Source organism: Mastomys coucha, unplaced genomic scaffold, assembly GCF_008632895.1.
Source record: "Mastomys coucha isolate ucsf_1 unplaced genomic scaffold, UCSF_Mcou_1 pScaffold5, whole genome shotgun sequence".
NCBI classification, from domain to species: domain Eukaryota; kingdom Metazoa; phylum Chordata; class Mammalia; order Rodentia; family Muridae; genus Mastomys; species Mastomys coucha.
Genome location: NW_022196911.1, coordinates 82762427 through 82777876, shown reverse-complemented (window position 1 = coordinate 82777876; position 15450 = coordinate 82762427). Strand labels below are relative to the sequence as shown.

Sequence of the window (15450 nt, the reverse complement as noted above, 5' to 3'; positions counted from 1 at the left end):
AGAAATCTGCCTGCTTCTGCCTCCCAAGTGCTGGGATTAAAGGCGTGTGCCACCACTGCCCGGCGAAACAATCTTTTTAAGAGACTATGAAGAAAATAAATGTTTTGTCTCTTTCTTAGGATAAGATAATACTTTCAAAATTCCTTTTGCACTTTGCATTTTTCACAGTATTACTTTTTATTCCTTTATTCCATTATAAGTTGCCAGTCTCTGAAAGCCCCAAAGCCAGTTATTGCTAATAAACATCCCTTGCCTCTTCCACTGACCTCACTCTGGGCCTCTTTCCCCCACCCCATTTTTTTTTTTTCTGACATGCATTAGCATTTCTATCAGTAACCACACTTTTCATTAACACTAGCAGGCCCTACAGTGGAGCTGAGGGGCCTCGCTCCTGAATCAGAAAGAACCAGATAATTAGCTCTGTGACCTTGGGCAATCTACAGTTCTCTAACTCTTTGGTCCTTATTTGTAAAATGGGACTAATAATAGTAACTATCACTCGGGATTTATGGGAGGATTAGAGGAGAATGCCGGGGAAACCAGGCCCAGAGCCCGGCACCTAGGAAGCACTTACTGCTCCTCCTGTTAATAATAACAGCATTAATAGTATGGGGTAGATTCTCATCTCTAGCTGGCAGGAGTCCATCCCCGTATCAATTGATTTGGTGGTGAGTGGTGGGCAGTGACCAAGTCTTAATTTATGTTTTAAGTAAATGAAGGCCGAAAGTATCACTAAGGTTTGTTAGAACTAGAATAGAATTTATTTTATCTTATGGACAGGGTTTCACTGTGTAGCACTGACTGGCCTGGAACTTGCTATGTAGACAAGGCTGGCCTCACAGAGATCTACCTGCCTCTGCCTCTTGAGGGCTGGGATGGTCGTGCCCCACTCCACCTGGCTGGAATTGAGAAATCATGACATGGTATACAGCTGCCTTCCAACTCTTTTTTTTTTTTTTCCTTTCCTTTTAAATCTTTTTGGGATTGGGTCTTCCTGAAGTTCAGACTGGCCTGGATGGAGCTCGCTAGCCCCAGCTGACTGCTCTTAATGTTAGCTTCCTATCCAAGACTTAGTGTCTTTGGAAGAAGTAATATTTGTGGTAGTTTTAGAAAAGACGTACTGTAAGCTGGTTGGTGGGAGGCAGGGGTAGGCGAATGTCTGAGTTTGAGGCTAGCCTGGTCTAGAGTGAGTTCCAGGACAGCCAGGGCTACAAACCCTGTCTCAAAGCAAAGCATGCTGTCTACCTGTTGTGGCCACTCTTGATTTAGGCTTGATTAATCAAGCTGGGCTGATGGGAAGCCACATACTGAGGCCCTCTTTTCTCATTGTTACCAGAAGTGCTTTCACTGAGAAACAGCACGAGGAAGCCTTTTATATAACTTGTTTCTTGGGATTTATATCATTGGAGACTCTCTACCACATTCTATAATGTCTCCTTTAAGAAATTCAAGGGAGAAATTCTTTTAGAACATAGTGCCAGGAAAAGCTTTGGCCCTTCAGAGGAACTGGTATGCCTTTTTTTTTTTTTTCTTCTTCTTTCTTTTTTTGGACAATTGGAAATTTATAACTGCTCATATTTCTCTTTTTGCTAAAGTTGCCAGGAAGTACAGAGCCAAAACTGTGGCTTACTCCACAGAGGCCTGCATCCTAATTTTTTTTCCCGGTGTTAACCTTATAGATTTTGTTTTTTTGTTTTTATTTCACATGAATGACTTGTAACTTTAGATACAAACTGGGTATATGCTGAGTTGGGAATTGACTCCAGTTAGGTAATTCTATTTTAGAAATATAAAGACATGTAAGACTTAGGTGGGCAGAAGGGCTTAGCACACAGCTCTAATTAGGTTAGAGCAGAACTCAGTGGGTAGGGAGGTGGAGGCAGAAGAGTGGGAAGTCCACAGCTTGGGATACCTGAAACTGCATCAAACTGGGTTAGGCTGTAGCTCCATAAGAGTGATTTTCTGCCTAGCATGTGCTAAGAAGCCCTGGCTTAGGGTCAGCGTTGTATATATAAACCAGGCAGGGCAGTGCACATCTGTAACCCCAGCACTTTGTAAAGGCAGAGGAAGATTGACAGGTTCTTTGTCAGCCTAGGAGACGAGACAAGGACAGATCACACCTTCTTTTTCTCAGGTCAGGGGTTCTTTCTATTTCTGTGGATTTTAGAGGAATATGCACTTCTAACCTAGCCCTAAATGGCCTATAGTGTTTCAATCTTAAGTGAATGAGCCTTTTTAATGTCATTCCTGCTAGTGTGGTACAATGCTGCTGCCTGCGTTTCTCTGCTACAGGGCTGTTGTGTCTCCCAGCTACAGACTGGGCAGCCCTTCCTTGTGGTTGTGGTCTTGAGAATGGGGTATGTCCAAACAAGAAAGCAGGCCTGGCTGGTCTATGGTGCATGCCTTTAACTCCAGTACTCAGGAGGCAGAGACCAAAAAACAAAACCAAACAAACAACAAAACAAAACAAAACAACCCAAAAAAACAAAAACAAAAAATCAAAAAACAAAACAACAAACAAAAAACAAAAGACAGGCCTGGAGTTCTTGTGTTTCTCACTGGGAAAGGAAGGGCAGGCATGACGATGGCAAATGGATTCCACTGGGCTCAGACAGGGCCTCTGGGTGAATAGTGGCTGAACTTTATTGTTCAAATTGGCTTTATTTTTGTTTTGGCTGGTGGAAATCTAGTCCTGGGAGACACTGACCTTCCTAATGATTTGCAGTATTTGGTTTCTCCAGTCCTGTTTCAGAATATAATACCTGAGGCCTTGGGAGTTTAGGGGTCTGCCTTGACTGCCAACGAAGAATAGTTCGGACCAGTAGAAGTAGAATTTCTAAATTGGAGCTGAAATGTAATCTTGGTTCTTTTATTTTCACGGGTAATAATCATTACTCAGATAATAAGACCTTTGGGAGAAAAAGATAAGTTAAGACATGGATCTGTCCCTGTTGGACATTGTCCAACCAGTGATGAAGGCGTATGTGCACAGGGTACAAGGTAGAAAGAGCTTAGTCATTGGGGAGATTGAGGAAAGAAGGGTGGGACTGGGTAGGGAGGTTCTAAATTGAGAGCATATTAAATCCAGCGCATACTGAAGGGTATAGACAGGGAGGTTATGGCGATGCTTAGCCACCTGACACATGGGAAAGAGTGCCAGGGTGTTCTTGGGTGCCTTCGCTGCAGCAAGGGGCCATCGCATGGACGTGGAACTGTGGCCTTCTTTCTCAGAACTCTAAGGTTGAAGAACTGGAAACATTGGCTCCTAGGCACTGATTAAAGAAAACTGAAGAAAACTGAAGAAAACTGAGCAGAGATACCCATTCTCATCTTAACCCCCTCCATGTCTCCTGTGGTCCAGGCTGACTCCTCCCTCCGAAGGGTGAGGTCTGAAGTCTGTATGTATGTTTGCACTCCCATGTGTATGCCTGGTGCCTGAAGATGTCATAAGAGAGTGTCATAAGACTGAAGTTATAGATGACAGGGATAGGACCCAGGTCCTCTGGAAGGGTAGCCAATGTTCTCAACCTTAGCTATCTTTGTCTTTCTTTCTTTCTTTCTTTCTTTCTTTCTTTCTTTTTTTTTTTTTTTTTTTTTTTTTTTTTTTTTTTTTTTTGGTTTTTCGAGACAAGGTTTCTCTGAGTAGCCCTGGCTGGCTGTCCTGGAACTCACTCTGTAGACCAGGCTGGCCTTGAACTCAGGTGGCTGCCTCTGCCTCCCAAGCACTGGGATTAAAGGCGTGCGATACCACCACCCGGCTTATCTTTGTATTTTTGCAAGTAGTAAATCTGCTGGTGTTTCAAGAGACTTTGACATTCTCATTCAGAATTTGAATGAGAATTTGACAGAATTCTCAAGTACATATCATATTATTGGTATGTGATACATAGCTGTAATCCAAACATTTGGAGGTTGGAGGATTGTTTTGATTCTGAACAGGCTAGCCTCAGCTATATGTAATTGTCTTGGTCACATACATATACTCTGCCCTGGCAAAACCAATAATTTGTGTATGAGTATAAATTTTATATTTTTATGATGCTAGAAATTGAACCCAAGGCTTTGTGCTTGGCAGGCAAGCGTTCTGCCACTGACCTGCATGCACCATATATCTGTATTCTATATTTACATCCCTAGCCCTAAATTTTGTTTTTATATTTTGAGACAGTGTCTTACTAAGCATCTTAGAGTGGCCTTGACCATCCTGTACTACTGCATATTTTGAAGATTCTCTCATTATTAAGCTCTGGAGGCCACAGGGATCAAGAATACATTTCCAGCCGGGCAGTGGTGGCTCATGTCTTTAATCCCAGCACTTGGGAGGCAGAGGCAGGTGGATTTCTAAAACTTTCCATGTCCAGCTTTGGGGACAACCCATTAACTACCTTTGGAAGCTTCTTAAATGGAGAGGCTGAATTGGCCAAGTGCATGTAAATCTATCGTCCAAGCATCAGGCCTGAAAGGAAAAAGGTTTTATTTCTGAATAAGGTCTGCTTGCTATTCCCATGTAGAGAAGCCCAGAAATTCGTCATGGAAGTCAGCCTTTTCCTTCTGTCTCTCTCCCAATCTTTGTATCTCTTCCACCCCTTTCCCTTGCCCTCTTTTCTCTATCAATCTACGGGTTGACTATTACATTGTGTCTCAGGCATCCTTTCGATAACTAGCTCTTCCCTTTCTCTTAAATTTTAAAAGTTCAATTTCCAGATTCCAGTTGTGGAAAGGCAGGGAGCTCGGCCGGCCGCAGACGGGTTGGATCTAGAATGTGGGGTTTATGTGAACTGGGGATAAGACTGAGAAAGCATGCACACAGATGAATGAACAGCAGCATTCATCGGCAGGTCTGGGATAGATAGCCTGGAGTTAACTGGGGTCCCAGCTGTGTCCCAGAGACCCACCCGTGAGAGAAATTAAGGTCACAACAGTGCCCATTGTCCAGAAGACATTCATTAATTCAGCAGGTAGTTTAGTTTGGGAAGCACAGATGTGGTTGAATAATCATTTCAGTAAAAGAATACCAAGATGGAGCGGTTGATAGTGTGTGTGTTCTGAGGGGGCCAGACTGGAGCGTGAAGGCAAAGTGAGAATTCCGAGTGGCTTCAGAAGAGGGGCCATACTCTTAGCTTTAGGGTGTGGGTATGTTGGTCATGCTGGGCCTTCCTATGTAGCTAAGTCTGTCCTTGGCTAGTCTCAAGTGTACAGAAAGATTCCTGAGTTCTGGGATTCCAAACTAGACCAGTCCTCACTCAAGTCTCTTTATTTTCTGAAGCTGTGTGTCAGAGCTCCCAACTGGCCGTTTTTCATCATAGTTGAAGTATAGCCTTGTCTAGGCATAGAAGAATGGACTAGCTCTCTAGGTCACAGACCACAGAAAGGATGTTATTTGTTTTGTTTTAACCAGGATTGTCATGTGGACATGATCAAGTATAAAAGGCTGATACTGAAGGGTGGCAGAATTGGCCTGGAGAAGAAAAAGGTGGATTGATTGGGCCTCTGCTATGTTCAGTAGAAGCAGTTGAGGGGTCCTATACCTGGCCTGACCCAAGCCCGATAGTGCTTATCGTGGGTTTTTTCAGGGTGTCTTCAGAGAAGATGCAGAGGTTGGAAGTCTGTGAGTTTCTCTAGGGTCCAGAGGGCACTTACAGCCTGGTTAGGGCTATGTAGGAAGCTCTCCTGGGATACAGTGGAGAATGAAGGCTTGGGAGACAGAACAGAGGTTTCGCAGCAGCCAGGTAAAAACCAGCACTGTAGAGGTTCATGCCATGACCTCATAGTGCTTAGTCTCACCATCCACTAGCCCTGGTGACTTGGCCCCTCAAGAGTTAATTGCCAAGAGTTAATGGGGAGTCCCATTAATTGTGTAATGCCCAGACTTAGGTATTTGGGATTGAGTAGATATGTAAGAGCGTGAAGGAAAGCAGGGAGCCACAAGAATAAGATTTGGAACTACCAGTAGGGTTTTGCTGATAGAGGCTCATCTTCTCCCAGTTAGCCACCTTCCAGGGCTACCTCTGTGCTGAATGCTGAGTCCTAGATGTAAAGGGTGGGTCAGGACACTGGACCTTTTCAGGCAGGTCCTTGTCTTGCAGGATAAATTCTAACTCAAAGAAAGGTGCTAGGATAAAGGAGCTGCCAGCTCTGCTTAGGGTTTCATTTTTGCTCATTCTTAAGGGGTGAGTGGGCATTTACAGGGCACAGGAGATTGATTAAAAACATGGCAGGTTGCCGGGTAGTGGTGGCACATTCTTTTAATCCCAGCACTTTTGAGGCAGAGGTAGGCAGATCTCTTTGAGTTCAAGGCCAGCCTGGTCTACAGAGTGAGTTCCAGGACAGCCAGCTCTACACAGAGAGAAACCCTGTCTTGAAAAACAAAAACAAAAACAAAGAAACATGGCAGGTAACTGAAATAATTTGCAGCAGTGAAGTAAGTAACTTGGTCTGGCAGGCAGGTTTGGAGTGGAGTCGGGAGGCGATGAAAATATATAGAGTTGGCTCAGGCTCTGGGTACCTCCAGAGTGGTTTAGTGTGGTAGGAAACTGGTACAGGTTTTGAAACATGAACGAGATGTGGTCAAATTGTGTTTTTGAAATAGAATTTCTAGAATGGGCTGGAGAAAGAGCTGAGTCAGGGAGTCAGGAAGCAAGGACAGTAGTCTGTTGAAAGGATGGGGCTTGTGCGTTGCCACCCATGGGGACTGCCACCGATGATAGAGTTAAGCACAGCCAGGCCTGGGGGCGCTGGGGGGAGTGTATAGCTCAGTAGCAGACTGCTTGCCAGGCATGTCTGTGGCTCTGGGTTTGGTCCCTGGCTACACACACACACACACACACACACACACACACACACACACACATCTCTAGCCCATTAACCAAACCAAACCCCAAAACTAGAGTCAACTGCTTAGAGGCCCTGAACTATAAAAAGGGAGAGAAAGGAGCTGCCTGCTAGGTCAGTGAGGTCTTTAAGGAGAAGTGGGGTTGAAGCCTGTGGGACACAACCTCTGCCTGTCATGTGCAGGGCTCTGGGTTTAGTCCCTAGCATCACAAAGGGTTGGGAAGAAAAAAGAGAATTGGTGTGAAGCTGATGGTAGCAAGCTAGAGAAGAGGGTAATAATGATGGTTCTTTAAGATGCTATGGGGGCTGCAGAGCTAGAGGGTTGAACAGATAAGAGCACTTCTTGCTCTTGTAGAGGACTTAGGTTGAATCCCAGTACCTGGTTGTTCTCAACCATCTGTAACTCCAATTCTAGGGGATCTAGTGCCCACTGATCTCTAGAGGTCCCAGTCACTTTTCTGCATATATAAACATGAGCGCAGAACACCCAATGCATATATAGACAAGCCTAAGTACACTGCAAGGACTAGCGAGGTGACACAGGGAGCAAAGTCAGCTGCCTCTGTGCTGGGCAAGCCTGGTGAACTGAGCTGGAGTCACGATGCCACACGGGTGCTCTCTAGGAGCCCGCACAAGCAAACACACACATCCATGGATACATACACATTCACACAGTAATAAAGGTACATTTTAAAAATACAGCACCTGCAGGAAGTCGAACCCAGAGCCTCATGGGTAGCCGAGTGCTCTACCACTGAGCTTCTTGGAGTTTACAAGAAGTGCCCTTTAGAAAAGAGTTCTGAGGGGCAGAAGCAGAATGTACAAGCTTAGGCTTTGAATGTCTATCAAGGAGCCCATCCGTGGGGAGTCAGGCGTAGGGAGGAAGTGAGCCCAGGAAGCTTTGCTTTTGAGATACAGGGTCTTGCTGACTCGGTAGCTCAGGCTGCTTGGGGCTTGCTTTTATTGTTTAGGCTGTTCTTAAAACTAGCACTCCTCCTCAGTCCTCCGACTATAGGCATGCAGCACTGTGTCCAACCCCGGCCCATAAAGCTTAGGGAGAGGGACCTGATGCTTCGCCGTGGCTGAGTAGTGTTAGCAGTAAATAAAGTTTTAGTGCTTGCAACTTGCTTGTTCGTAGAGAGAGGCCTGTGTTTTTTGTTACTCAGTCTTGATTGTGATTAATGATAATGAATAAGCCTTGCCAGAAACTTCGAAGGCTCATCATTCTGCTTGAGTCAGCACTAACTAGTCATAGGATCCAGGAAGAGAATCTGAAATCCATGTTCAGCTTTGACCCTACCCCACCCCACCCTGCCCCATCCCACCCCACCCCACCCCACTCCACTCCTGGTCAAGTTTATGTCTGTTTTTGCAGAGGGATGCACCAAGGAATAATTTTGCAAGGTGGTCACATGATATGAACTCTTCAGGTAATCTTGGAAGATTTTTGATACCAAGACAGGGTCTCACTGTAGCCCAGGGTGGCCTAGAAATCACTAAGTAGGTTTAGGCTAGCCTTGAACTACAGCAGTCCTCTTGCCTTAGTCTCTGAGCGTCAGGACTGCATGTATGAGCCACAATGCCGGTTTTTCTTGGGATTTTGTATATTAGATTTCTCACTGACTTCCTGTTCTCACAGGAAATTTTCAAAAATCTGTATACTCAGTTCCTGGATGCTTCTATAAACCTTGCAGGTCAATTCTTTTCTTTTCTTTTCTTTTCTTTTCTTTTTTCCAGACAGAGTTTCTCTGTATAGCCCTGGCTGTCCTGGAACTCACTCTGTAGACCAGGCTGTCCTGGAACTCAGCCTGCCTCTGCCTCCCAAGTGCTGGGATTAAAGGCGTGTGCCACCAATGCCCGGCAGTTATTTTCTTCTGCTTCCCCAGATCATGAGGAGTTGAAGGCCAAATTTGCATTTCAGCTCCAGAAGTAATTTTAAGAGCATCCATCCCAAGCTGGGTTTGACATTTTTATCATATACATCTCATCATACACTATCATACATACACATGGTATGTGTGAGTGTGTGTGCTTGCACGCACCAAGTGTTAGCCACATGTGTGTGGGTACCATGGAGGCCAGAAGAGGTTGTTGGATTCCTTGAGGCTGGAGTTAGGCCATTGAGATCCTTCTAACATGGGTTCTAGACACTTAGGTTGTCTGGAGGAGCATCAGGGCTCTTAGTCATTTGTCCAGCCTATCTTAGTCACTGTTCTATTGCTATAAAGGGACACTGTGACCAAGGCAATTCTTAGGAAAGAAAGAATTTAATTGGGGGCTTGCTTATGTTATTTCATTATGATTGTGGTAGGAAGCTTGGTGGCAGGGAGGGAGGCAGGGAGGGAGGCAGGAAGGCAGGCAGGCAGGGAGGGAGGCAGGCAGGCAGGCAAGCAGGCAGGCAGGCAGGCAGGCAGGCATGGTGCTGGAAAAGCATCTGAGAGCTACATCCTGATCCACAATAGAGAGCAGAACACTGGGCATGTCCTGGGCTTTTGAACCCTACCCCTAGTGACATACTTCCTCTAACAAGGCCACACCTCCTATTCCTTCAAATCCTTCTCAAATAGTATCTATCACTCCCTGGTGACTAAGCATTCCAGTATAAGCTGGGAGCCATTGTTATTCAAACTACCACACAGCCCTAGTTTTTTTTTTTTTTTAAAAAGGGCACTTTAATTTTTGAAAAGATATTTTATGTGTATAAGTGTTTTTCCTGCATGTATGCCATATGTGTCTAGTATGCACCAGAGGTTAGAAGGCAATAAGATCATCTGAAACAGGAGTTAGAGATGCTGTAAGCCATCCTATGGGTGCCAGGATTAAGCCTAGGTCCTCTGTAAGAACACTCAAAGCTCTTAGTTGCTGAGCCATCTCTCTAGCCTGGCACTTGCTTTTTAAAATATATTTACACTCTAGATTCTGCATGAGATGACAGGTATTTTTCTCCCCCACTCCACCCTCATTCCCCCCTTTCTTTCTCTAGCACACTTTTAATCCCAACTCGTGGGGAGGAAGAGGTAGATGGATTTCCAAGTTCAAGGCCAGCCTGATCCTACAGAGAGTTCCAGGACAGCCAGGGCTACACAGACAATCCCTGTTATGCTGTTTGTTTTAAAGAAACAAAGCAAATGAAAAACCTCAACCTCTTCTTTCCCTTTCAGTCTCCCATCTACTTTCATGGCCTTGTATATATTTTCAAATTTAGTTCTAGATTCTACATTTGATAGAACTATATTTCTCTTTTTCTTAATTTTACTACCTGATCCTGATTTTATAAATCTCTCTTAAGTCTTGATGTATAGTATATACATATTTTTCTTTGTTTTATTCGTTGTGACATGATCTCAACTATGTATACCAGACTGGCCTCGAACTCAGAAATCCGCCTGCCTCTGCCTTCCAAGTGCTGGGATTAAAGGCATGCGCCACCACGCCTGGCCCTGTGTACCTATTTTGTAAAGTTACCTAAATTCTGGTTCAGAGCTGGGAACTGTGTAAGAAAAGAAGGGGAAGCTGTCAAACTTCAGCCGAGTGGCCTTAGTGTCTTCAATACTTGAGAGGTCTCCTTACACTTGTCTATTGCAGTTGTAGACACGACTTGTGACATCTGATCTTGATAACCGGCCACAGCTGCTGCCGCCCCGTACCTAGTGAATGCCATGGAAGTTGGAGGGTGTTCAAGGGGACGGTTTGCTTTTCCACACAGATGTGCTAGCAGAGGTGAGCCTCCCCAGGGAAATTGCTACACTCAGAGCCGGGAGCCCATTGCTCTGCTAATGAATGTTGCAAAGGCACCATTCAGCAGCTTCCTCTGGATGGACTTTCTAGGACCGGTATGCCCTGTGACCTTGCTGAAAATGAAGGTTGGCTGGGCAGTGGTGGTGCACACCTTTAATCCCAGCACTTGGGAGGCAGAGGCAGGCAGATTTCTGAGTTCGAGGCCAGCCTGGTCTACAGAGTGAGTTCCAGGACAGCCAGGGCTATACAGAGAAACCCTGTCTTGAAAGACAAAAACAAAAAAACAAAACAAAAACAAAAAAACAAAAACAAAAAAACAAGAAAAAAAAGAAGAAGGTTAGTACAAGGAAAATGCTTCACTGTAGGACAAAGTTTTACTTAAACATTAAACCATGGAATTAGAGGGGCTGGAGAGGCAGCCCAGTGGTGAAGAGCACTTGCCTTTTCAGAAGACTCAGTCAGGTTCAATTCCCAGCACCAACATGGTGACTTAACGACCAGCTGTAACTCCTGTTCCAGGGGCTCCTACATCCCCTTCTGGCCTCTGAGGGCCCTGCTTAGACACATGCAGGCAGAACACTCATACATGGTCAAACCCCAACACGCAAACACAACAACTGCAGCACACTTTTAAAAGAGAGGAGTCCTAGAGATCATGAAAGATTGTCATGTGACAGGTACCTCCCCAGAATCAAGACTAGACTCTATCCAGGATGGAGATGGATGGATGGCTTTGTTTCTGAAGGACCGTGGTTCCTTGTTGGCCAAGCCAGGTAGTGTGACTTACCACATGCGTTTGAAGTTTTCTGTGGTCCAGAGGTATCTGGAGGACTGGAGGGCTGGCTCAGCGGTTAAGAGCACTGGCTGCTCTTCTAGAAGGTCCTCCGATCAATTCCCAGCAACCACATGGTAGCTCACAACTATCTGTAAATGGGATTGGATGACCTCTTCTGGTGTACATGAAGACAGTAACAATATACTCACATACATAAAAATTTATATAAATTTATATAAATTTATCTTTAAAAAAAGCAAGGGGAAGCCGGGCGGTGGTGGCGCACGCCTTTAATCCCAGCACTTGGGAGGCAGAGGCAGGTGGATTTCAGAGTTCTAGGCTAGTCCTGGTCTACAGAGTGAGTTCCAGGACAGACAGGGCTACATAGAGAAACCCTGTCTCGAAAAACCAAAAAAAAAAAAAAAAAAAAAAAAAAAAAAGCAAGGGGGTTGGCGAGATGGCTCAGCGGGGAAGAGCATGAAGCAGCAGTGAGCGGCAGCTACAGTGTACTCATACACATAAAATAAATAAAATAAATCTTTAAAGAAAAAAAAAGCAATGTATCTGTAAAATAACTGATTTTTTTTTTCCTGTTGATGCTTTTTCTTTTTCTGTTTGGGGTTTTGGAATTGAGGCAGGGTTTCATTGTATGGCCCTTGCTGGCTTGGAAATTGAAATATATACCAGCCTGGCTCAAACTTGGAGCAGTCTTCCTGGAGTGCTGGAACTGTAGGCCTGCTCCATCATACCCAACTCATGACAGTGGGTTGTTTTGTTTTGTTGTTTGTTTATTTTTAAAGATTTATTTTATGTATATATGAGTGTACTGTCACTGTCTTCAGACACACCAGAAGAGGGCATCAGATCCCATTACAGATGGTTGTGAGCCACCATGTGGTTGCTGGGAATTGAACTCAATGACCTTCGGAAGAGTGTCAGTGCTCTCAACCTCTAAGCCATCTCTCCAGCCCCTTGTTTGTTTTTGAGAGACAGGGTCTCACTATCCTGGCTGGCCTGGAACTCTATGCAACCTCCTAACCACCATGAATCATCCAGGGGCAGGAGGACACTGGTACCTTTGGTCTTGCGGGGGTAGGAACGCTAACTCCTATCCCTTTCCTTTTGGTAAGAGTGATTGTCACTAATCAGGGCTGTCGAATGTTCCATTCTTTCTCATCTGATTCATCTCCTTCAGGATGAAGGCACTGTTATCTCCCTTCAGGCATTTTGCCCAGTTTGTTAACTTAGCTAGTGAGAAGAATCCCTACTGAATCCAAGTTTACACACACACACACACACACACACACACACACACACACACATACACACACATATACACACTTCCCCTTCCACTCCCCCAAGCCCCAACCCCAGGACCTCTGGTTTCTTGCTCTGTAGCCAAGCTGTACTCAAACTCACAGTATCTTCCTGCCTCAGCTTTCCAAATGCCAGTTTTACAGCATTGTCATACCCACCTTACCTGGCTAAGTCTGAGTGGACAAGTGAGGGCTTGGTGTAGGGACAGGAGGAAGCTGTACCGGACTTGGGAGGCGGCAGGGAATGACCACAAAAGTATGGAGGTGTGAATGTGAGCATAGTGTGCTGGAACTACACAAACAAGTTGTCAAGTTGTCCCATCCAAAAGCAGTGTCATTCTGTTTCCGCTGAGCACTGAAAATACTTATAGTTTGTAGATTGTGTGCCAGCGCTAAAGAGACACTGGGTCATCTCATCTCACATTTAGACAGAAAGCAGGGGTCAGTGATTGAGGGGCTGGCTAGGTATTACCCAGCTAGGAAGGAATAGAACTCCTTTGTGAGACTCTAGAGCCCACTGTTCACTGTCTATGTAAACAACAGCACAGGCACATGTTAGGGACAGCCCTGTCTTTCCTGTGGTTCCAGCGGACAGTTTCCGAGGCTGTTGCCTGGTGCTGCCTGGCTTCCAGGTCACCTCTCAGGTTCCTTCTGGCTTAACTAAAGAGTACATGCCACTCCTCCCAGTGACACCTGGGAGGTACAGTTTTGAATTTCAGTGGCTACTGTGACTCCTCGTGGGAATGGCCTGTCAGTCAGGAGGGGCTGCCAGGCTCAGCATGTGTCCCCTATGCTGTTGGCTCTCGAGGTGGTGGTAGATCTGAGATCTTTGTTTTTAATCATAATACTTCTCATTTTCTTTCCATGGCGATCAGCATGAGCCAGCTGCTGGTGGTAGAAAAGTCTCCCTTTAATTTCCACCGTGGATTATTAGTTCACTTAAAATGCTGTTTAAATTGTACACAAGCCCCGGGGCTTTTGGTTATTGTTAGAAATCAATTGAACTTCACAAAATGCTCAACAGGTTGGACTCTTGATTCCACGCACGCCGCGCCACCATTAGTGGGGACTAATGTTCAGAAATTAAAACGTGTTGAGTTCTGTAACCTTGTATTTGTAATTCCTTTCTCTTTAGGAAAATCATTGCAATTCTCTTTATTGAATTAAACCAAGCAATTTAAGTCTCCCTTAAATGATGTGATGGCCAAACCCACCCATGGCCCATTCTTCCCAGGGTTTTTCACTACCTTGCAGCCTGGGCCATTTCTTACATGGTAGCTCAGTCTTGGTGAGGCATATTACACGGGTCCATGTTTGTGACCTACTCAACACTTAAGATGCTACAGATCTTTATTCTGTAGCTGTGAATTCAGTGTTTGTGGATTCAGGGCATAACCAGGAACCTCTGCCTGTGTACTTTTTTTAGGCTTCCTACAGAGAAGCAGTGAGAAAAGAAATAATTCTACTCCAGGGAAATGCATAATTGAGAAGCTGTTTGCTTGCTTAAGAAAACACACCGTGTGGCCTCTCTAAAGCAGAAAGGTTGCCAGAGCCGTTGCTTTGCTTTCTCTCGCTGGTGTTTGTGTAAGACCCATGGGTTCAGTGCTGTTCAACCTGGCCATTGGGCAGCCATGGCTGTGGACTTGAGGCATCTGGCTTAGACAGCTGGGCATGGTGCTGTACCCTTCTAATCCCAGCTCTCGGGAAACTGAGGCAAGATGTTCCAGGCCTTCCTGGGCTATGAAGAAAGCAAATAAACACAACCCAGACCAAACAAAAAGAACTCCTCCCTGCTTATAAACAAAACAGCGGCATTTGGTGTGAACTGTGGCTGGATGCTGCTTCCACATCTCTTATGTCCTCATCTGGAATTTTTGTCCTTGCTAGCAGCAGAATTGTGGTATTGGAAATATTGAGCATGAGTCAGGAAACCCAGTGGAAGGTTGGGGAAATAGTAACTTAGCTCTTTCACCTTTCATCCTTTGGTCACCACAGGCTAGGTTGGGATCCAAGGCATCTGTTGCGGCTAAGCCTAACTCCGCACAGTGTAAGGTATCATTTCCTACCTCTGTCTCCTGCCAGCGTTTCTGTATGTAACCCAATTCCTCATGTTGAACAGGTGGGAGACTGAGCAAGAAGACATCATGCCCTGCTCCCTGTGGGTTTGAATCTGAATCCCTTTAGAAATCAGATAAGTCACATGAGAGATGTGTGTTACACATGGAGCCTACTTGGCTCAAGGATGCTCTGTCTTCACTGTAGTGCTGGGCAGTGGTATTATCCACTCCAAAAGGTAGAGAGCCCAAATGGCTGGTGTGGGAAGGATGAAAGGCAGGTTGGTGGAGAGAGAGTACACAGCCTTTCACGGAAGACTTGCTTCTAGTGGAGTTAGAGGAAAAAGAACATGATGATGATGCAGGTTTTCTCTTAAGTCCAGATGGATCTCAAAGAATCCAGTAAGGAAGAGCTTATTTCCTTTGTCTTCCTCCTCCATTTCTCAAATAATTTAATCTTCAAAGCACGATGCAGGTGTTAATTAACACTCCCGGCTCTGCTGGGAAGGTAGGCAAGTGGGAACGCCTCCCCCATTAGAAGTCCAGGGAATAGACAGGTTGCGCTTAGTGTCCTGTGTTCCCAGAAGAACGAGAAAGCTGGGACTACCTGGTAGACCTACAGGAAGTAATGGAGACAGGAAAATCGGGAAGCGGGAAGAAGTTGTGAAATTCATGGTCATTATGGTTTTTCTACTTAACCTTTTAAAATACATAAACACACATACACACACAACAC

At 45.2% G+C, this 15450-nt stretch overlaps 1 protein-coding gene across 1 annotated transcript in view; it reads left to right on the top strand.

Annotated features, from left to right (window-relative positions):
- Ypel2 (yippee like 2) overlaps nucleotides 1–15450 on the top strand; it is a 78175-nt gene that overhangs the window by 5662 nt on the left and 57063 nt on the right. The gene's annotated exons all lie outside the window — the stretch shown is intronic.